Genomic DNA, 16,438 nt, shown 5'->3' on the forward strand with positions numbered 1-16,438 from the left:
AATCATCCCATTTTTATTTCCCTTTCGCTATCTGGGCTCGTCGACCAGCCAAACTATAAAATAGAGTCAGGTTTGCAGAATGACTAACACACACCTTTCATATATTCATAGTGGATATGATGAAAAACGTATAAGAGGCACCTATTCGATAGTCGACCAGCTCAGAGAGTTCTTCAAAGGCTTTGGCATACATGGGGGCAATTTAAAGTGGTTGTGCTAGAACAGTGATTTTCAAACTCTGGTGCTGCCAAACACTTGGGGGTGGGGGGTAAAGGGTGTCCAGGGGCGCACAAGGCTCTTCTAAAAGGGCGTACAGTGACTGAGTTTAAAAGACAATAAAATAGCTCAGCGGGTTGAACGCTCACTGCTTTGGTCTGAGCGTGATCTGCAGGTGGCAGGTTCGAATCCCAGCAAGGCCAACTCAGCCTTTCATCCTTCCGAGGTCGATGAATGAGTGCCCATTTCGGTTGGGTGATATTGTACGTAAATGTGTGCTCTGTCAATCACTTTGGGTTAAGACGCTATAAAAATAGCACATCATTATCATAAACAAAATTTACATCTGGGGGCACAGCAGAAATACTTTTACTCAAGGGGGGCTTGGCAACTACAGGTTTACACAAGGAGGGTCTCGGCATAAGAAGGTTTGAATACCACTGTGGTAGAGGGATAGCACAGTGTTGCTCTATTTCAGATCACACAATCCGGTCGAACAGCTGGATGTGAAGGCCTGATGATGCTATCAGAGGGTCACCATGACTGCAATCACCTGGAGAACCTCATTCTTCTCAGAGGACCACACCCACGAGCAGTGCATTACCTACTGCTTATCTTCATCCCTCCTAGTCCTTCTCTCCCCAGTTACAGTACTTATTTGTGAGGCCATCTGCCTCATTCCAGGAACCCCTCTTCTATCCCTATTCTTTTTCCCTTCCTGTCCTGCGCCTCCGTGGGGGTAAAACCCCCTGCCCACCTGACAGATCACAGATCAGCATATCAAATCCTTGCACATTTTATTCTTGTGACGAGGAAGAGAATGGCCATACGTAATGAAGATTACCTGTAAGTAGTCCCAACTGAAATGCACAGACCACTGATGCCATGCACACCAACCATCACCAATGTATTAGCAGTTTTTCACTGAAAAACATAAAGTCCACACTGTGCAAATTCAAGCGATAGTGCTTTATAAAACTGTTTGGTTCTGCCCACATGGCAGCTCTGCAAATGTCCTGCACTGACACTCCTCATGCATCTGCCCATAAAGGTGCCGTTGCCCCGGCTGATCTTCCCTGGACTTTAGGAGGAGAATTTGAACCTAGTGACTGTTAGGTGATGGAAATGGTTTTCTTCAGTCAACAACTAACCATAGGGAACTGAACTGTGGCTTTCTGACTCGAATGCGCCCTGCCAAAAGTCACAAAAAGGCTGTCTGATCTCTTCAATACCTGAGATATTCTAGACAATCAGGACCACCCTACGAACATCTAGTGAACTCCAGCCGAATTCCTCTGAGGAGACAGGATCAGACAAAACAAGATGGCAGGACCACCTCCTAGGAAATGTTGAATATAGAAACCACTTTAGGAAGGACAGCATGAGGGCATGTTTCTGAATCACGAGATAGGAAGATTGGCGTGTTAGTGCCCATACTGCCCACAGCCTCCTGACTGTAGATCAGGCCACCAGAGAAAAACAGTTTTCAAACTTACGATTTTGAAGGAAATATCCCCGTGAGGTTCAAAGAGATCCGACTGTAATGCTTATAACATGGGTGGGAGATCCCAAGTGGGCAGCCAAGAGGCTGCTACCGGTCTAGCGAGAGAAAAACTATTTAAACGCCTATTCATTAGAGTGTAATCCTCAGAAGCCTTCCCCCTTGCATCTATACACAGTCTGATTGCTAACCAGGGAGCTCTTAAGCTGGAGACTGAAATTAAAACCTTCCTGAAGGAACTGTATGGTATTGGGAGCTGAGCTGATGGGTGGTGACCCCTTTCTTAGCACATTCATTCTGAAAAATATCCCAGTGTCCATCATAGGCCTTCAAGGTGGAAACTCTGTTATCCCTTTGAATTGGCTCCTTCTTGGGACAGACCCTGCCACTGCAACCGTTCCCACTCAATTTACAGGCCCCCCAGGTTGGAATGTTTCCCTGAAACCCAAGGAAGGGGCAGTGGATGTTTCGGGAGAAGAAACACTGTTGCTATTGCGAGTTCCAGAAGAATGGGAAACTAGCTCCTGCAATGAACAGGTTCGAGACCCTCTGCATCATCCACAAGGCTTTCTGGGGCCGGGGCCTGCACTATATCCAACTCTCTCTTCCGAAATGCCTTCCTTCTAGAGCCCTTCGCTCAGCTACCTCCAACTATCTGAGGGTCAGACGCTTCTCCAGTCAGAGAATGTGGGGTAGACCTCTCCCCTTTGCAGGTGCCTCCCTCTGGAACGCCCTCCCTGCCCCTCTCAGGCTTGAGCCAGACCACCTGCAGTTCCGGGAGCAGCTCAAGACCCTCATTGTCTCCCCTGCCTTCTCTCATTTGCTCCCTTGCTAACTTACCTCTCTGCTGTGCTGACTGGTAGCTTGGTTCCCTCAGATTCTCACTGGGTACTAGGCTCCTCCACAACCAGTCTTACTTTGCACTGCCTCTTGGCCTACCGTGCACATACAGGCTGTAACTGTTAGCCTACAGCCCCTCCTGCCTCGTTGCACTTACCCAGAGCCACGTGGCCCTAGCTGCACCTACTCTGAGCAGTGCTGCTCTGATCACCCTATCCCCTATCCTCTCCCTGGTACTTCCCCCCTCTACTTCCCCCTGCTCTCCTCGTTGTCTCACTTGCATGATCCGAATGACACAAGGCCTAGTAGGATAGTTTGTCTTGTCCTCCCTATGTCTTCCCTCCCTTATATTGTGGTGCCTAGAAACACTTGTGTACAGGCACGTTATAAATGCCATATCATATCATATATATCATATCATATCATATTACCAAGCAACAGAATGACATCAGAGGTGGTTAGACATATAATTTGCCCATTCATCAAAATGTAGTGGTATCACCTGGTGGCCTGTACATTATGACCAAGTAAATACAGGTCCTCGGGTTGACCAAACATTTTCAAATAAGAGATTTGAAAAAAGTGTTAATAATAGGGCAGTCCACAGTGGCAGGGATCGAGGAAGAGAAAATCAAGAAAGCACCACTTTTAGGTTTTGTTGCACTGTTTCCAACCTGAATCTTCTCCCAGCAGCAAGCATTGTTTTAACCGGTGCAGTATACTTATTAGAGAACCAGGTCTCTGATAACAATAGGAAGTCATTTTCCAAGGCCTCTACCTGGTTGTGGCTATTTACAGTGAGGCAATGCTCCAATAAGGCCGGAATGTAAAGAGTCTGACAGGGGAACACCATGGCAGAGGCAGAGGCACAACTGCCCCAGTGAGGGAAATAGAGGAGTGGGGCAGGTGGGAAACCTGCTTACTCATACAGGGGCAGAATTGTGAATGAGCCCATGATGTCACATGTGTGACTGCAGTTTATCGTTCCAATGGGTAATTAAGTATATGGGGACACAGTCTTGCAAAATGGTTATGCTATGGAAAAAAAGAGAATACAAGTGTGAGTATGTTGATGCACAATCAATACAGCATTGTGCTCATGGAACTGTTTTCCAATGGATACATTCCCTCCATTCTTACTTACATCCGGATCTGGACAAACCCTCATGTTGTTGGAAGTTATTACTAGCAATCCTAGTTTCATAAAAGCTTGAAACAATGGCAAGTCAAAATACCTTGTAAGTCTAGATGAGTACCTTTCTTTCGCAAATGTTATGTTAAATTGCAGGACATAATTATAGTTTCCTCAGCTATTGGCAGATGGTGGCCTCAACAATGGCCACAAAACACTGCAACCATGCCTATCCTCTAACCTCTAATAACACTGCAAACCCTTCAAGTACAACCTCATTTGTCAACCCGCCGTAGCCCCATGCATTAGTTCTCCTCTGTATGCAATTAATCCCATTGCACTTAAAACATGCATGTCTTCAAGAGTTTCTGCTGATGTGCAGTTCTGAAACTATGTGGAACGTCCATTCGGAGCCTCGGCTACTACAGGTTTCAAAAGACTGCTTGACAAATTACTTTTTAAGTTACCTTTTTGTAACCGTCTACACTCCTTCCAGTTTTTCTGTTCATCACCAGTTCCTCAAATGAGTCAGTAGAAAAAATACACGAGGGCCATTCCTACTAGAGTGGTAGATTAGAGCCCTTTAAACTCTTCCTAACCTTTCCCCCAGTAATTCTCCCATCAGAGCAAGCCAGCCTCTCTTTATTAAGACAGCAAGTACCCTTTCAATTTACAGTCATTCATTTGGGAATCGCTGAAATAAACCTGGAAAGAGTCAAATATGCATAAACATACATATATGTCCTGCTATAACTGCACAGTTCCTCAAAGTGTTGCTCATGTTATTGGGGAGACGTTCAAAACGAAGACTACCTCAAATGCAATGGCAACTACTAAAACGGCAATTGCCCTGGAGATTTGAGTTGCATGGTAAACATACTGAATTAATCTCACAGGTGGATACATCTGTTAACCCGTGCTGTTTAACGTCTGTAAAACAATAAACCCCAAATCCACACTTCAGATAAGTCTTGCGTGCCATTCTTTTCATTGATGCATTGACGCCTTGTGTGCTTGTAAGGCTTTTTTGTTTAGTCGAGAAAATTATTCTAAAATAACACAACTTGATTTACATATGACCCTCTATCAAGTTGCCACACAATGTGTACCCTTTTTAAATTACAGTATTCATCACACATGGATACAATGCGAAATAATCCAAAGAATGCAATTGCAAGACCCATCTCTTCAAGGAGTCTCTCCTCAGCACCTAGGCCATCATGTCGCCCCTCGTGCCACCTGACTCACCAGACGCTGCCCGCCCCTCTCCTTCCACCACCCGGCACAGCTGTACCCCTCCTCGGTGCCCCTATGTATTCTACCCTCCATTATATATCTGTTCTGTTTCTACCAATGAAAAGTTCTCCTTTATGAATCTGTACTGCTGTATACCTTTGTAAAGCGCTATGTTATGTATCTGTATTGTTGTGTACCTCTGTAAAGCACTCCTTTATGAATTTGTACTGCTGTATACCTTTGTAAAGCGCTCTGTTATGTATCTGTATTGTTGTGTACCTCTGTAAACCACTCCTTTATGAATTTGTACTGCTGTACACCTTTGTAAAGTGCTCGATTATGTATCTGTATTGTTGTATTGTATTGTGTTGTATGGAAACCTTCAGAGCGCGAACTAAGGCCAGAGGCAACTAGGCACTAGGAGGAGACCAGTAGAGACGAATACAGCCAGGAATTAGAACAAATGAGTTTTCAAAGTCTTCCGAAATGGTAGATACTCAGATGTATTACAAAGCTTTAGTGGAAGAGAATTCCAGAGTGTGGGGGCCAGCACTAAGAATGATCTTCCTCCGGCACGAGTCCGGCGAAACCTAGGGATGCGCAGAAGGAACTGGGAGGAAGAGTGTAAGGTTCTAACAGGGTTGTAAAGAGTCAGTTTAGACCTTAAAAACTCAGCACCAGAGTGATGGATGGCATAGTGTACCAGACACAGAGTCTTGAACTTGATCCTACTCCTAATTGGAAGCCAGTGAAGCTAGTGAAGCGGGTCTTGGGAGTGGGAGAATCTAGTAGCTCCCAGAGCCAGGTGGGCCGCTACGTTCTGGAGAATCTGAAGACGCTGCAACTGCATCTCAGGTTGTCAAAGGTAGATGCTGTTGCAGTAGTCCACAGAGCCCATAATAGATGATGTGGCTACCTTAATCCTGGACTTGGGTGGGAGAAAAGGTAGAATTTCTTGAGAACCTTTAGTTTCACAAAGCCTGATTGATAAACAGAGGAAATTTGGGCTTCTCTAGATCTGCTGTCTATGAGTTTAATACCTAGGTTTTTTACTGTGGAAAGCCAGTCGTCAGTAGTCCACAGTGTCCCAATGGGGTGAGAGCCAAACATAAGGACCCCAGTTTTGTCTCCATTGATTCTACGCCAGTTCTTGGCCATCCATCTGCCTACCACAGAAAGACAGTCCTTCAGTCTACAGAGCGGATTAGAAGTAGGCGAATTTAGATGAAAAAGAATCTGTGCATCGGCGTAGGAGTAGAATTTTACCCCGTGGTCAGCAACGAACTCAGCAAAAGGTCACATGTATAGATTAAACAGGAGGGGTACAGTGCATTCTTGAAGAACTCCACAGTCAGCTGTTGTGGGAAGGGATTTAAAAGGGGGAAGGGAAAGTGTCTGCAAGTGGTCTGCCAGGAAAGAACAAAACCATTGAAGTGTAACACCTAATATTCCAGCCTTCTCAAAGCTCTGCATTAAGATCTCATGGTCAATAGTATCAAAAGCTGTGAGGAGGTCAAGGGGAATCAGGGCTTCCACCTCTGTTAAGGTCCTGAAGCAGAGCAATATCATACAGAAGTGCGACTATAATGGACTCACTTCCCATGAGAGGCCAAAATACTGATTGAAATGGTGCAAAAGCCGGTTTGACTCCAAAAAATGTGAAAAACGAGGAGTCACAATAGCCTCCATCAAGTTCATAAGAACTGTCAGCAGAGAGATAGGTTGGTAGTTTTTGACCAGCATAGATTCGAGATGTGACTTCCTTTATAGTGGAGAAACAACTGCTTGGTTCAGGGGTACAGGAATCATTCCTGTAGAAAAGGAATGTTGCAAAGCAGCCGCAAAGTGAGTGATAGTCTTGCTTGAGATAGACTGAATGATCCAAAGGGGGATCGGGTCAGTAGGGAAGGCAGATCCAAGTGTCAATAATGAAGTTAGGACCACAGTGTCTGTGATTTAATTAAATTGAAAAGCACTACAACAGTTTGCTGAAGATCCAGACAGTGGAGTATAGGGGATAGCTGAATCAGACTTATCATGCACAATCATTTGTCGGATATTGCTGATATCCATAAAAAAGGAGGCAATCCAGTTTCAGTGAGCTTGTGTGTGTGAAGCATTGGCTAGAGGCTGCGCAGTGGCTGAACGTTCTTATCACAACTTGATGCTGTCAAAATTCCATCAGTGAAATAACATGATTTGGCCTTCTTGATCGACCACCTGGTTTTTAAAGGAGCATTTGTGTAGGTCTTTCTAGCAGAAAGAGCAAGATCAGTACACCAGTTACGTTCCGCTCAGCGGCAGCCTGAGTGCTGCTGAGAACCAGTGGGCCGAGGGCCCTGCATCAGCCACGGAAAGGTTTAATACGGGCATTAATATCTGCAGTTTCGTGCATGGCCTCAGCCAATGCTGAACAAGGATCTTTCTGAGTATTCATTATTCCTTCTTGTGTCAGAGAGGTCAGTAAATCGCTGATGTAAGTAGGGAAAATATTATTCCAGTGGCGACGGATCTGAGGTAGCGTTGTGGGACCATAGTCAATATTTTAAGCAGAGACAGAAAAAGGAGGAAGATAAGGATCTGAGCAGGGAATAGGGAGGGTCTGAAAAGTAGTTAATTCACTAAAATCTGAGAAGATAAGCACATTCCCTCCATTGTGAGTCGGAAGATGATTCCTTAAGGAGAAAGAGAAGTCAGCCAAAAGAGAAACAAAACTGTTGGCCAAAAGATCAGTAGAAACATTGGGATGCAGGTTAAAATTGCCCAAACTAACCAATTCTGGGTATTTCAAAGATAAGTCGGCCGCCAGTTGTGCACAATCATAAATAAACTGATTAGTAACACAAGTTGGCGGCCTGTAGATAATAAGAAAGTTAAAAGAAGCTTTCGGAGAAAGTCTAACCAGTAATAATTCACATGGCAGTTGGTGAGTCATAGCAATGGAAGAGCAAATCAGCATTGTGGGAACAATTAATGCCAATCCACCTGCAGTTTTGGGGGTGAGGCTATCAAGCTGTAGAATTCTATATTGAGGGGGCATCATTTGATCAATATCTGGACCAGAGATTCAGCTAATACCTATACCAATGTAAAGAAATAACATTTTGGGGTCCTTTCTGCTTGGCATGTTGAAAGACTATTCAGTGCCTGAGTTTCCGATGTAAGCCATATGGATCCTTGAATTAAGAATGTCTCCTTACATTGTCAATCAGAAAAGGCATTTCCAGACTGAGCTGTTTATTCAAAGATAATAGTTTGGATTTATTTGCAATACCAGTCTCGTATAAAGAAGGAAATGGCATGGATCTCTGATACATCATGGGCCAGAGATGTGCCTGGGTGAAGAAAAGACTGCCTCTTACAGTCTGTAAGTGTACTCTGTCGTAGACGAAGAGTTACTGCTTTTTCTCAGCCCTTTAAACTCTGTTCCATGTGTCCTCACAGCCCAGCATGTCTGGACTGATTGATGCAATCGGTAAATAATATCTGCAACATGTATGGTCTTTGTGACTCAATTTTAATGATCTGCAAATTACTAATGTGTCATCAAATAAAAGAGACAACCTATTGTCACATTTCTACTTTTGTAGTTTTAATTCAACACTTCCCAGATGACCCACAACTTAATGTGGTAATCACTATGTATGTAAAAACCATTAAACTGCATGCAGGGCACACAAATACCAACTGTATTGAGATCTAGGAAGCTGGGACCCTTAGAACTAGTCCAGAAAATCACTTTGTTGTGCTTTAAGACAACCAAACAACATAGCCATAAGGATGAAGATAGTGGACTTGAATAATATATCAGTCAATGACTGGGACAAATTCCTAATGTGTCAACCAGAGCCCAAATTATTAAAGGATTGCGTGCTTATTTTTCTTGTGTACCCCAGCCATAATGCTCGTTTACAATGATCAAACACTAGTGGAAGGTTGTCGGCCCATACATTTTGCGTGCAACATTTCACTCTATTGCACTTCCCGTGGTAATGTCACACTGGCCCTTTTCAGCATAAAGAGAGGGAGAGTGTCATGATTTTATATGCTGTTTACTTAAAAGGGCAGCCATGCCACTATCGTCCCCTCTTTGAATTTACTTAATTCCGCCAGCTGAGATGGCTCACTGTGGCATGTCACCTTTCCACAAAGGATCTCTCATATTGAAGTGGCCAAATCTGTGAGAGTTTGCTTCTGTCAGAGGAAGACCAAGATAAAGAATGACTGCCAAATGTTGACGACATTTTTGGAATGGTTTAACAATGTGCATGTCCACCAATGTATATCCCTCTTATCATCATGTGTCCTATTATTCAGTACCACTGAATCCAATTATGCTAGCTTTGCTAATCTCTTGCTGACACCTGCCACTGGTGGTTGACACCTGCCACTGGTGGTATGTCCACATTTTGGGACTCTACCTTTGCAGCTCTTCAATGGGTTTGTGGTGTGGTGCGCTAGCTCATTGCACATGTATTTATGTCTGAACACATTGCTTAGTTAAAGATGCCTACCCCTGTTCACCATCCTGCCAAGATGTCATGCTGGGTTGATGAACTGTTGTGGTGGCGGTAGCCCAGTCTGACACACAGGTCAATAGTCCAGTTTGAAAGACAGTGTGCTGGGCAACCTAGTTGTCTGTTAATTTATTATAGGAATCAGGCTCCTGGACAGAGCCACTCGGAAAATATCTGAGGAGAATTGAGTGATCGTTATTTTGTAGTCCAGGCTTTCCTTTTTTTAATAAAAGTTTGTGGAAGGAAAGTGTCTGTTGACAGAGTGGTTTGCTTTGTTTCAGAGGCCCATCCTGTCTGTGGGATTAAGTGTTGTCAAATACGAGCGGCTTACTATGATTATTATTGCCTTTTATTAACTTTAACTCTGACCTGGTTTGCGTCAATGTATGCAATTATGATAGAGGCACTAAGCACCACTTTGATCATTTCTCCTCCTTTGCGGATGTACTGGGCTCAAAAGGAATGCAATCTGTGATAATCACATAAAAGTGACCCACAGAGATTCCACACTAATTAACACCAGGGCAGAGCACACAGCGTGCGTTTTTGTTAATTTGGCTGCATATCGTCTACATATAGCTGCAACATATTTAGTTGGAACCACCACTTTTGCCAACATGCATTAAAGTGGAGATCTTTTCATTGACACCATTCAGAGCATCTATGGATACAAGTCCCACAGGATTTACAAGGTCTGACTTCCATTGTTACAAATGGAGCCAGTATGATGTAAACACAGTTGGGGTCCATTATCCCCTTCAGGGGTACCAAGAAAGTAGCAAACGAAGTCAAGGGAACCATTTGATCTAACAGTTGAAAACATGGTTGCATATTGCACACCCTGAACAATAACCTCCTACACAGAAATAAGGAACTATGAGGGAGCACCATAATGATGAAGACCTCCATGTTGAGATGTAAATAAGGGGTTGAAAGATTCATGTTGATGTGGAAATTGCATGTTGCATGTCACTTGAATTTTATAATTGTTTTCCTTTTTTTCCATTGCTGTTTTGCACTTAGTCTACCTATGTTTACGAATGGAACTGAACTTTCTGGCATGTCCCTTATTATTTCTTCCCTGTGAGTATTTCTAAATGAGCTTATTGTATATAGTTTTTATAGTATGTTTTAAGTTTGATACGTTTTTGCAGCTTTAACATAAATTAAGAAGTGGTGATTTATAATACCTATTTACTTAATATCTGTGTTTCTACACATGGCCTATTTGGTTGGCATAATTTAGCCCTAATGTACAGTTGTCTATCGAGCTTCCCTATAAGTATGTATTTTTATAGATGTCCTGTTCTGGTCAAAAGTAATACAAGGGTGATGCTATGCCGAAACCTGTACCACAGCCTGTCTCACCTTTGTTTCAATAATAAAGTAGGACATGTAGTTGGAGTACCTCCTTCACTGATTCCCATGGGAAGCTATAATGTCCAGAGATGTGAATCAGGAGCAGAAGCTTCCAAAAGGTGTGTGAAGTGCCAAAATAAAACTATGTACAGACAAAGCTCTGTAAAACTAAACATCTTTACTAAAAACCACTTAGTAAGCACACAAATCACTCATCCATGTAAGGGAAAGGTACACAGAAATACACGCTGAATATATTCTATATGCAGATAGGTCAAATGGGAATTTAATTGCTGCTAGGTTATCACAAAGGGAAAGACAAAATGAAAACAAACTCTCAAATGTGTTTTGCCAAGGCAGGGTTTGATGACCTAACTAGTCTATAAGTTCCAAACTAAGGTTGGTCATAAGGTTATCTGTGAAGCCTGGAAAAGGATACTTACCTCAAAATGTCAATGCCTGGGTGTCATTTAGAATGCTCAGCAGCATTGAGCTGATTTTCTTAGCAACTTTCTATGTACCAGAAGATTCGATTCAGTCATCTTGATGTGGTGAGTGCTGAAAGTTCTTCCTGCAGTGTCCCTTCAGTTCCTCTAATTATTTTCAGGGAAGGGAATCTTCCTCTCATTTTTAGCTTCTATATCCACCTCAAAGGAACAGGACTTTGAATTGTCAACAACTCCAACAGGCAAAAATGAGGTGGGTGGACTAACCAAACATTGGGACATTTTAGTAAGAGATTTGTGTTTTTCAAGCTTCCTGATACCTTGATATTCAGAGTTCTCCACATTTAGTTCCCTGCCTCTTTCATAATGTAGCCCAGAGTACCTTGCTTCTAGAAGAGTTGCTTCAGGACAGCAGCTAATAATGCTTGGAGGTTACAAAATGGTGGAATGAAGTTTTATTGACCAACAGCTACTAAGCTGCCTTAGCTCAACCACTATTCTGCCCCCTAGAGAACAAAGGGAACACAGGGACTCCTATCCAATCAATCCCTAGCACTGAGGTTCCAATGAGCTCATATTGGAATTAAGTTACATAATCACTGTCTGATAGAATACAATACTTTGTAGGCTGATTTTCCACCAGTTTAAGGACATCCTTTGAGAAAAAGCAACTTCACGACTTGCCTTCATGCTAGCTATGCTTCAATCACAGAGAGGCTGATTAACGTATATTAAAAATATAAAAGAAGGGGGGCGTGGCCTGACACTGAGAGGAATGGGCGTGTAGCCGCTCTGCTCCGTCTTACCACCATTTAATATAACATTAAAGCTCTACATTTTTGGCTCGCTTTTTCTCACCTATCCACCCTTTTCAAATTCAAATTCGCTTTGTGTTTGTTTTGCGTGTCTCTAACGCGGTTCTGCATCAGAGGGGCTTCCTGGGCAGTCCGACGCCTTTTCACCGGCAGCAACTCCTGAAAGAAGTCCACCCCTCATGAAGGGACGCTCAGCGTCATTCTCACGGTGACGTGATGGTCTTGGCCTAGGCGGCTACTCCTTCCTAAAGACGACACCTCTGGTAATGTTATATAATAGGACGGACATCATTCTTGAAGTAAACATTTTTCTTTATAACACACTTCATTTAATTATTAATATCCTCAAACACTGTGCTTGCTGGACACTTTAAACACAAATACAAACTCTTCTGGTACATCATTTTTCCTTTAAACTGAAGAACATTTCCTAACATTATGGGCACATTACGAGTCAGGCGGAATGGGTTAACGGGGTCCGCTAATGGATGTGGACCCGTTATTCCCATTCCGCCTGATTACGAGGTCCCCTCGCGGGATCCGGTATGGACGCCTGGTAAAACCAGGCATTGTTACCGGGTCCCGCGAGGGGACCAGGGAGCTAACAACCGGCCGGTCGTAATCGGCCCATTGTTAGCTCCCTGCACCCATTCCCATTGAGCCCTATGGGGGCAAGAATGGGAATGGGGAAGGTCTGGGCCCGGGTTCCCTGAGGGAGGAATTACCGGGCCCTCCTAACTCAGAATGGCCTGGTTATTCCCCATTCAGGGAACCCGGACCCAGTTTTGGAGGCAGCCATGCCGCCAATAGCGGCATGGCTACCGCCAAATCTGTAATGAGGCCCTATGTCTTTTATTTTAACAATTACATGGCTTTCTACCCCTCAACCTGTTGATGAAACAACTTAAAATAAGTAACTTTCTTGCTTCCTGACTGACTGCCTTTGCAAAGTTTGTCAAATTATAAAGTGGTAAGAAGCCAATGATTCACCTTCCGTTGTTGGATGCATTATTGATTTTCATGGTCTACAAAGCCACTCTGCCTTTCACTTCTGTTGACCATTACTGAATCTACAGTGATTTTGGTGCTTACTCTCACAAATCCAAGTCACAAATATCCCTACTACTTTTGTGCTGTGGTTCAGAGCGTCACTGCTTCATTTTGTTGGTAGTGACATATCACTCAGCTTCATCTTCTGTTTTGCTCCTTATTATTATCTGTCTACTCCATTTGCTCTTCCTATATAAGAGGCAATCAGACTAAATAATATGGACATAATAATTGCAAACCAGTAGATACCCTACCTTACCACTACCACTAAGTGACTCTGCCAATATTGGATACGTCCTCTCATATGGGATCAGGAATACCTTTTACTTCAAGCAGTCTGTGGCTTCAGCTCTTTTTGGACCATTGCCCTGTCTGGTCTTCAAGCTAAAGAACTTTCCTGCTTCTAACTTTATTCTGAATATAGTTCAGTCTCTAACTGCGGTTAGAATGGCCGCCAATAAAAACAATCAAAACAATGTATCTCCTACAAAGGATTCTAATACTTCTACTACCACCCTTAAAAAACCTAAAAGTGATTTGCTACCCCCATCAAGTATCTCCGATCCAGCTATTGAAACTATACTATCAGAGATCAGAGCTCTCAAACCTTTCATTGAGACCACAAACATCACACTACAACAATTAGATGACAGATGGATGGGCTTTGAAAATAGAATGGAGGAGGTAGAGAAAAGAGTTGGTGTAGTGGAGGGTGTGTCCCCCAGAGTGGTGCAACTGGAGAGATCCATCAAAGATATTCAGAAACACAACAAAGATTTGGAAAATCGCAGTCGATGAAATAACCTCAGAATTTCTGGTCTTCCCAAAGGGTCTGAGGAAACTAACCCTATTGAATTTTTACAAAAGGTTTTTCCAGCCTTCACCTTCCTATGGAAACGGTATTCAACATACAACATGCTCATCATATTGAGCACCCTTCAGCTTCTTCTGCTCCTCATCCCTCCCCCAGAACACTTATCTTCTATCTCCTCGAATACTCCCAGCTTCAACTTATCTTATCTATGTCCAAAGATTGTAAATCCCTCATCTGGCATGGAAGCAAGTTATTCATATCGCAGGATGTGGCCAAAAGCACAGCTCAACGTAGAAAGATATTCCTATCCTTTTGTCCGGCTCTAAAGCAGTTCAACATTCGTTATGGGTTATATCATCCATGTTCCTTCAAAGTAACATATGAAGGCCGCTCTGCTGTATTTGATGAACCTGATGACTTAAGAACTTTCATACGCTCCATTAAAATGGAAGGCATGGACATCCCATCTCCCCCTTGTGCCTCCACTTCACTCAGTACTTAAAAGCGTTATTCTTCTATTTGCTTTCCACCATTCAACTGATGCTACAAATATCCTTTTTACATAATGTGGTGGTATGGATGTTGCTGTTGCATCCTTCTTTTACTGCAGATCGTTCGCTTTCCTTTTGATGACTCAGAAGGCGTCACCTGTCCCTAACATTTCCTTCTCCCCTCATTCCCTGTGTCCTGGTCTGATTTCCTTCTTTAAACATTTTTTGTTGTTGTTGTTTTCATATATATATTACTTATGATCAGACCTCCCACCTCCTGTCCCTATTCCTTTTGTGTTCTCCTCATGTGGTCTCTCCTAGATGTAGGTGTGTAAACTGTACCTCTCCAATATCTAATCATAGTACTCTTTTCGGTATCAGACTTTTGTTTTGCATACATTCTCAAACGGTTAAATGATTTTTAAATGTGTTACATGGAATATTAAGGGCTGGACAACCCTATGAAAGAAATAAGATTCTATCTCACTTGAACAAATTTAATCCATCTGTAGCCTGTTCACAAGAGACACATTTATCGAATACGGAAGCTATGAAATCGAAATCCCATTGGGTTAAAGAAGTTATTTCCAGCCCTACTGTCAGCAAGAAAAATGGAGTGGCTATATTAATTAGCAAGAAAGTGCCATTCAAAATATTAGATAAGGGTGCTGATACAAATGGAAGATGGTCATGGGTCAAACTCCTGATTGATTCTATACACGCTTCCATTTTTAACATTAACAGCCCAACCCTACCTGATCCTAATTTTTGGATCTCTGTCAAACAAATGATACCCAATAACAGCTTCACAAATTTAATCATGTGTGGCAATATAAATCAGGTTCTTGACCGATTCCTAAACCGGAAATCCAGCTGTGCGTTTAAATCTACCAAGTCTCACAAATCATTTCTTAAATGTCTAGCTGAAAATGGTCTTGTTGATTCTTGGAGACTCTCCCATCCCACGCAACTTGACTATACCTTTTTCACTCACTCCCTCATAACACACTCTCACGCCTTGATTACATCTTTTCCACCAAAACTCTCACAGGAACCATTGTTGACTTTAAGATTGCAAACATTATCATATCCGATCACGCCCCTGTATGCACATCTTTCTGTCTCTCTGATGTTATTAAACCATCATCTCGCTGGAAACTAAACAATTTCCTATTACATGACACACAGTTCCTTCAATCCGCCCAATCTTTTGTTGATCAATTTTTTGCTGACAACCAAGACTGCGATACTTCTGTTGTGAACAATTGGGATGCGTTAAAAGCTGCTTTGAGAGGTCATATCATGGCCTATTCAGGAAAAAAGAAAGCATTACAGAAACAATATCTAGATGATCTTTACTCACACCTCACTCAAGCTAAGCACATTTATTACAATAACACTAACTTAGACAATCTCCGTCAGGTCATGGCTATACACTTCCAAATTGACCAAGCTGCAGGAAACATTCTTAAATACTAAACAAAAATTTACCAGACCTTCAATAAAGCTGGCAAGGCGCTTGCCTCCTACTTGAAAACAAAAAAGGAAAAACATATATCCCTCAAAAGATTCCTCAGGCACCTCTTTTAATCAACCTAATGAAATTCTAAATTGTTTTGAAAAGTTTTATGAAGATTTATATACTTTTGACAATTCTATATCTCAAAATAATATAGTTACATTTCTCAAAAACATCAAAAGATCATCATACCCTCAAACTGATCTTTCCCACTTAGATAATGAAATTACACTACACGAGATTTCCCGAGCCATTGGGGGATTGGGTAGAGGAAAAGCCCCTGGTCCCGATGGTCTCTCCACTGAATTTCATAACTGCCCTTCTCAACCCCTTATACCTAAACTTAAAACCCTTTTCTCCTACTTCATATCTCATAAATCTTCCTCTGGTTCATTCTCTGAAGCCCTACTATTACTTCCCAAACCCGATAAAGACCCTACACTCTTCAAAAATTATCGGCCCATCTCCCTTATCAATGTTGAAAGTAGGATCTTTGCAAAAA

At 42.6% G+C, this 16,438-nt stretch overlaps 1 protein-coding gene across 2 annotated transcripts in view; it reads right to left on the minus strand.

The window, feature by feature from the left end:
• TNNI3K (TNNI3 interacting kinase) overlaps positions 1 to 16,438 on the minus strand; it is a 3,214,557-nt gene that overhangs the window by 672,743 nt on the left and 2,525,376 nt on the right. The window lies entirely within an intron of this gene.

Source organism: Ambystoma mexicanum, chromosome 1q, assembly GCF_040938575.1.
Source record: "Ambystoma mexicanum isolate Mex_15411 chromosome 1q, UKY_AmexF1_1, whole genome shotgun sequence".
NCBI lineage: Eukaryota > Metazoa > Chordata > Amphibia > Caudata > Ambystomatidae > Ambystoma > Ambystoma mexicanum.